This window comes from Sander vitreus, chromosome 11 (genome assembly GCF_031162955.1).
Source record: "Sander vitreus isolate 19-12246 chromosome 11, sanVit1, whole genome shotgun sequence".
In the NCBI taxonomy this organism is placed as follows: Eukaryota; Metazoa; Chordata; class Actinopteri; order Perciformes; family Percidae; genus Sander; species Sander vitreus.
In genome coordinates, this window is record NC_135865.1 from 27,257,370 (window position 1) to 27,265,856 (window position 8,487).

Here is an 8,487-nt window from a genome sequence, read left to right on the forward strand (position 1 = left end):
ATTTGTTGTCTTAAACCCACCAGCCATTTTCATATTATACCAACATTTGCAGCATCCTGAGCCTTTTTGGTAAGGTTACTAGGAAAACTCAGCCCAGAGTAGTTTTATTCTCCCCAAAACAAGTTTCCTTTTTTATTTTTAAAGAACTATACAAAAAAGCAACTTTCACTGTCTCTCGCAACTTCATTGCAACAAAAATACAAAAGACACTGCAACATTTATCGCAATTTTTTACAAAAGCTCCCGCAAAATCAGGCATTTTGGGCCGCAACAATCTAAAAAAAAGGCTGTAAAATCCTGGAGGGACTGTTTAATGCTATATTACTGAGAAATGAGTCAATATTGTTTTTGTTCATTAAACATGTAGGCCTACAATTACTGTAGAATATGACCAAACACAATTTTACCATGGTCTCGCAGGCTTTTTTTCACATCACTTTTTATTTACCTATATTAATAAAATATGTATTAATAATAAAAAAACAATGTATTGAAGCAATTCAAAATAGTGCACTTTTTATAAATTTGAATTCTGGAAAAAGTGGCTGGTAAAAAATATAGGCTAAGTGGCTGGTAAAATTGAGCATCAGCTTCAGCTGGTCAGTTATATTATCTACCAACATGATGTTTAAACGCCTTCGCTACACTGCCAGAGACATAAATCTGGTGGATAAATATTCCATCTATTTATTGCATAAATACTTTGTCTATAAATAATATATTAGTTTATAAAATAGATTTGAATCAGCCTTCAAAACGCACCATTTGCAGTTTGAGTGCATTTGGAGAATGTAAACTCAGGTTATTAAATCACCCACATTCCCAAACACAGCATCAAAGACTTCACTTCAGTGTCTGGAGATTTGGGCTCTAAAAGGACGACTTTGTGGACTGGCTGGTATTAAATGCATGATATAAATTTAGAAAATAAATGAAATGTTTATATGTGAAACTGCTCAGTTATTTATTTGCTCTTACACAGTAGTTTTAGATCAATTTTATAGACATCATTCAAATTAAAATAAAACACTATTATACAGGCTTCGTTATGACCAAATAAAAGAGGATCTGTACGTGGTTTTATATTCATGCGCAGGTGGAACAATGCAGTGATTTTCCATGCTCATTATGTCTTAATCTGGAGCACGCAGTCTCTTGAAATCACTCCAGATGGCTGACTCATGTGGGCAGATGAGGGAGCTGGGATGAAGGGGCAGCGGTGAAGGACACTAATATCAAGGATGGCTTTGATCCTACGAGGTAAATCCCTCTCTGATGTCACTGAGCCACTCCACTTTGCACATGCTGACTTAATGAAACAGCACAAGCCGTGTTTCTCAGTCCTAATGGATTGAACACAGAGCGCAGGCAGGAATTCAGCAACATATTTAAATGAAGAACCAAAACGTGTTACAAACAGTAATGGACTGTGTATTGTGTAGTATGACTCAAACCAGATACATATGAACGTAGGTGTATCTGTAATCTCAGTCTCGGCCTTTCTATACAATCCCATAACAACCGTTTTCAACACATAACACAGTCCCCGTTTTTGGTGGCCTGTTCCCGGCTGGAGCTGTTCCCAGAAGTGTCCCCGCTTTTAACTGTGTTATAAACGGACCACAAAGAGAAATAGTATTTTATGTGGCAGAAAAGACACATCTTAATCACGTTGTTTTGTCAGTAGTCTCACTTTGCCAGACCCTCCTCCAAAGCGCACTGGAGGAGAGTCCGGCTACTCCACATAGCATTCGGGGATGGAAGGAAAACGTGCTCTGGTTTATTGGCATTTCTTTAATGCTGCACCAGAAAAGACCTGGTGCAGCTGCAAAACAGCCTCGGGAAGGAACTTGTTTTGATGGGACATGTGTACGTTTAAAGTGCCCATATTATGAAAAAAAAAACACTTTTTCTGGGATTTGGGGTGTTATTTTGTATCTCTGGTGCCTCCACACGCATACAAACTTGGAAAAAAACCCATCCATGCTGTTTTGAGTGAGATACAGGTTTTCCGAATGTATCCTGCCTTCAGTCTCCGGGTGAGCTGTTCAAAATCGGCAGGACCGTCTACGTCATTGGCCGAAACATCAGCTAGCCGTTTCTCCAACTTCGGTCAGTACAAGGCAGGATTAGCCGGGAGACTTCTTCTAAACAAGGGCACACTTCCAACTTCACGTGGAATACCTGCAGACGAGGGACATGTAAGTAGTTCTATAGCGTTGTAGCAGTGTTTTGCCATTGAGAACGAGGTGGCCAATCGCTAGCAGCGCTAGCTTCTAGCTAGTAGTCCTTATCTAGCTACTGCGCATGTGCGACTCCCAACAAAGGTGGGATAGAAGTGTGATACCTCACTCTGTAGCTAAAACAGAGAGCTCAACACACAGGGTGAAAAGAGGAGCTGCAGCAATGTGCAGTACAACAAAAATGGTGTTTTTTGAAAATTAAACCATGTAAACCTATTCTGATATAACCTCTAAATACAATTATGAACCTGAAAATGAGCATTATATGAGCACTTTAAAAGTTGTTTTAGTCGTGCAACAGAAAACTCAGATTGGACAGAGAGTCTAGCTAGCTGTCTGGATTTACCCTGCAGAGATCTGAGGAGCAGTTAACCATAGTCCTCAGAAATCCACTGGAGTTTAAAATGCCAACACAAAGGAAGCTCAAGGCAACGGATATCCGGCCTAAATGAGTGAAATCCGGCAGATTTTCCAGCGGTAACGGAGCAATCCCGGAAGTGGAACGTCAAGGATATAGACTATTTTGTTAGTTACCATGGTCAAAATACATGAAACCTGGTGTTGTCTGCCTTTTTAATTTCATAGATAAGAATATTGGATATTTTAATGATATATTGATCAGTGAACTGGAAATGTCAGAAATCTGGTCACCATACCTTATACTCATCAAGAAAAAGGAGTAAAAAAACCTTTTAAAATGAAGGAGTTAAAACAGGGTCAGAAATGAACCCACGCAAAAGCTAAGGGAATTATAAAATGCATGTAAATAGAAAAAAAAAGCATATGGGGAATCAGAAGGTTTATCAGCAGTGATAAACAGAGCAAATAAACATTTCTTTTACATTTTACAAGGTGTATTTTTTTAACAAGCACATCACCAGGTACAGGGCAGCAACTTACAATAAATGTTAAAGGAACATGGTACCTTTTTGGGTAACACTTTACTTGACAGTATCTACATAAGAGTGACATGACACTGTCATGAACATAACACTCTCATGATACAGTCATGACACATGAACCCTAACTCTAACCCTAACCCTAACTCTAACCCTAACTCTAACCCTAACTCTAACCCTAACCATAACTTGTCATGACAAAAACTGAATGACACTTACTAAAAGGAGCGTTATGTCATAAACGTTTATGACTTGTTTATAATGTTTTTATCTCATGTAGATACCTAGTAAAGTGTAACCCCTTTTTGTTAGAGAAAAGACAAGAAAAAAACAAGGAAATGAACAGCAATTAAAAAGGATTAACATAAATATGAACCTGAAAACAACACAAATTAAATATAAAAACAATATATTGTAAAATCAAATATCTGCAAATTGAAGATGCTATGATTAATAGTTTTTTATTAACAACGGGCCAAATGACTATGTGTAATAAAGGGGGTTACGCATAGTAATGAACTCATAGACAATTATCTGAAAAGGAGCATTTTTTTCATCCTCATATCTAAACAGAACGTAATGGTCGCGGTTTTAAGGACGTCGTTAACTACTTAGTTATGTTTAGAAGAAGATTGTGGTTTGGGTTGAAATCATCTACTCAACTTCCGGTTACGCGCGTGATGTAATTCAGTTTTGTTCCGTAAAGTAAAAAAAAAAAAAAAAGACAAAAGGTATCCATTTACTTTTATTTTCAAACAGGACTCCAATGCCAATATCCTGGGTGAAAGTCCTGTGTTTGTCTGACCCATTCACCACCCGTCCTGCCTCCTTACGCGGATTTTGGGGCTCTTATACTTTGTCACCTCACTTCCTGCTTTGCTCCTGTAATAATTAAGGAAGGCCACTAGAGTGAGACGCCACTATAAACGTTAATATGAGTCGTAATAGCTGCTTGAACAAAAGACCTATGGGAGCGTTTGTTTTTTGTGGGGAAGACTGTCTCTAAACTAAAACTGAAGGCACCTAGCCTGACAAGCCAGACCCACATCAAGAGGGCTCAATCCGAGGGGCGGGATAAATGGTTGTCCTTCAAATTCTCTCTGCACGCAATAGGATAGCACTACAACCAACCAGAGCAACGAAGATTAAACTTTTGCCTAAATCAGTTCCCATATGTCTTGGGAGTCAAACTGAAAAAATACACATTATAACTTATACAGTTGACAAAATATATAAATTTTTTCAAAAAAACGCTTTTGCCCTCATGACATTCACTTATGCCAATAATCAAAATAATAATGTCATATTTATTGAAATCACACACACAGCAATGTTCTAAAACAGTTCTCCTATATATTTGGAGTCATCCAGTGCAAAAATAAACATAATGAACATTATAACTCATGTAAAAGGACAAACTATTTACATTTCTTCAAAAAAGGCTCAAATGTGTGCCAAATCTCAAAACATTCTTCTCTGTAGAACGGTTATAGACTGGAGTGATCTATCGTTTCCACTCCATATAGTCTTTGTATGATGGACCTGCCTTCCCATTGGTTGAAAGACGTCAACACAATCTCGCAAAGCATTATGGGAGATTTATGGTAGATGGTAGCACTGAAAGCTAGCTGCAGAAATGACCGAAAACGTGATAAATTATGGACATCAAGTGGATAAATCTAGGATGTAAGAGTTTGGATTTATTGCTGAACAAGAGGCACAAGTTCCAGGCTGGATAGAAAACCTTCTGTAAAGGCTACAAAGACACCAAAGACACCCCCGGTGGCTAACTCCTTAGCTTTTAGCAGGAAAAATCGGTAACAAGTTACATTAAACCGTTATCCAATTATCTAAATATTAATCAGAGGTGCCGTTTGTTGTCATGGACGATGCCTTAGGGTTCTGAGCCCGCCCACCGACTCTATAGATGATGTGATTGGCCTGACTAGAGTTTGGTTTTTCCAGCTCGCAAGCTAAATTATTACATTTAGCTTACAAGTAATTACATTTGCTGCCACTAGGGTGCGTCTAGATTTCTAGGCTAGAAGGCACCACTACTGGGAAATCAAATCCCAGGTGTTTACAATGGAGGACAATAACTTCACCCCAGCAACACCTGGCCCATTCCCTTTCGGCCTCTTTTCACACGCTTCCTTTTTTCACAAAACGATATTCAGTGGCCTGTGCCGGAGAATCTCCACTGTATTTGTACAACATGGTATGTAGAAAATGTGCACTACAACTGTTCATATTACAGATCTGGCCTTATCCTGCTGACCTCAGCTTCCCAAGCAGCTCCTGAATTATTCAAAGGCTCACTTCAATTATGTAATCTTTAATTCATAAGAAAATGCATAAATTGGATTTAAAATATTCAAATGCATTAGACTTCTAGAGATGCTGCTGCTCAAATGTGCAATACAGTACATATACTAATAACAGCCAAGACTGAACCAAAAGAAGGTAAAGCTGTAGTCGTAGCGACTCTAAACTTTGACATCTTACTAATACATCTGTTTGTTTGCATTCTGTTTTAAACTTGAATGTTTTTATTCCTTCCTTTTTTTCCCAATTTAGATATTTACAATATTTGTCAATTTACTTCCTGTTAATCCAAAGACATGTTGCAAAGAAGCCATCCAACTAAAATTACATTGATGCATTGTTACAAACTTTTATCCATTTCATCCTTTAATGTAAACATTTTAATTGGTGCATTATACAAAATATTTGAGGGTTGCTTCTTGCTTGTACAGTTTACAGCATACGTTCTCTGAGAATCTCTTTTTTATCCAAGCAAAATTGGTATTGTAACTGAAATGTCCCTATCCTTCGAACGGAAAGTGGAATCAAATTGGGACCTTGTGAATCGGAATCAAATCGATTCGGGAAATCCTTGGTGATGCCCAGCCCTAGTGTACACGGAAAGCTCACGCAAAAAGAGAGTGAACTCTGATTGAACCTTGTGTATAAATACGTAGGTTGAATGACATACAATGAATACATTTCGAATTGTTTACTTTGTCCACCTCATTTACCGACATGAAGGAACACCAAATCCATAGGTGTGATTTACAGGGGGGTTACAAACCCCCCCCCCCCCAATATACAAAACTGGGCTTTTTCCTGAAGTTTTTGTCCCTTTTTTTTGGACGTCGTCGTCGCTTTCTTTCAACAATATTTTAAACGTTTTGTTGCCTTTTCTGAGTATGTTTTGGACAAATGTTTCTGTTTTTGTTGCCTTTTTGATTATTTTTTTGATGAGTGTTTTTGACGCTTCTTTCAACATTTTTGTCTCCGTTTGAGGCTTTTTAAAAAAAAAATTTTAACCCTTTTTAGACAATTTTTTAGGGTTTTTTTGGACAATTTTGACATTTTTGTTTTTCGACCCCCAATGTTGTACCAAAAGTTATGCCCTTGACCAAATCTAACAGTGCCGTCAATTGCCACAGGTGACTTTTACATTTACTGTTATGCAAATTAGACTTAGACTGTCAGCTGTCAGCTCAGTTTATAAGAAATGGAGGCTGGTTCATGAGAATAAGATGTACCCCAGTGCAGACGTTTTATCTTTTCATTTCGCCGCTGGCTCAGCACGTCAAACAGGCCGTCGGGTAAACCTCTGCTGCTCCAGGTGACCAACGCCTCTGGCGCTAATCCGTCTCAATACCTGCACACGTGTTGGTCTGCTTTGGGGTTTTGTATTCTCCTTTCCTTCCAAGTCATGCATTTTTTATTAAGCTTTGAAGCATTTAAAAAAAACATTTCTCACAGTCCCCTAAAACAGTTTTAAGGCCTTTCGTAAGATGTGTTATAAACTGACAACTCACACAGAGTTGTTGGTCACTCCTGAGAGGCAGTATACTAAAGAAGAAAGGTTGGGAGATTCAACCATTTCATCAAACTGTAGACCTGCAACCTGAGGGGTGTTTTTCTTCCTCGGTTTCTCGCCTAGAAAATCCACCTTTCTTCACCTCACCCTCTCTCTGTGAAGGCAGGAGCTACATGTTCGCTTAATAAATGTGAAAATGCAGTGAAATGAGTAGATGCAAGCGGTCAACAGCAGAGGTTTGAGCTTTATCTGACATTAGCAGACATCTGGGCAGACTGTAATGATAGCAGCAGGCTGCAGGGTGGCAGAGAGGTCACCGCTCCAAAATAGAAATGTCACAGAGACCTTTGTGCTCAAAACAATTTGACATTTTTTCCAAGATCCCCAGTGTACTGTACAGACACCCATAATCCCCCAAGGACACATAAATTATACTGTGACTGACTGAGGCAAAAATCAGAAATGCATCACAATAAAACACATCACAATTCACAACTTGTACTTTCCACTTAGACCTGCACTCACTTTTTAGCCACTCTAGAGACACAGCTGCGGAGATGACATTATCGGTTGATTGGCCTATACCACCACTTTGGTCCAGACTGAAATATCTCGACAACTATCTGATGGATTGCCTTGAAATTTTGTACAGACATTCATGGTCCCCAAATAATGGATCCTACTGACTCTGGGGATCTCCTGAATTTTCATTATCAAAATTGAGGTTGACATTTGTAGTTTTGAGTCAAAGATCTCAACAACTTTTGGATGGATTGCCATAAAATGTGGTACAAACATTCATGTTCCCTCTTGGGATGAATTGTGGTAACTTTTGGTGATCCTCTGACTTTTCATTTCGTGAAATCATTCGGTCAGACTGGCCTGCCTGCATTCCAGACCTGTCTCCCATTGAAAATGTGTGGCGCGTTATGAAGCGCAAAAAATAACAATGAAATTGGACTGTTGAGCGACTGAAGTTGTCAATCAAGCAAAAAAGCAACAAAGCTTCAACAATTAGCGTCATCAGTTCCCAAATGCTTATTGAGTGTTGTTGTCAGAGGTGGAAAAAGTACTAAAATATTGTACTATCTGAAAAATTACTCAAGTAAAAGTAATGAGTAGTTCATTTAAAATGTACTTTAAGTAAAAGTTACTTAGTTACATAAAGAAAACTTTAAAACGGGGTTAACGTTAGTCAAAGTTTTTTTTTTACTCAGGGATTTGTGATGTAGCGAAATACAATACTTCATTCATAACGTAATCAGGTACATTTTAAATTACCGATTTTAAAAACTACTTAAAATACAAAATACACAACAAAACTACTCAATACAGTAATGTGAGTAAATGTATTTCATTACTTTCCAACTCTGGGAAAGGTGATCTAACACAGTGGTAAATATGCCCCCGTCCCAGCTTTTTTGGAATGTGTTGCAGGCATCAAATTCTAAATTAGTGACTATTTTCAATAAAACAATAAAGTTTATCAGTTTAAACATTAAAGTGCCCATAT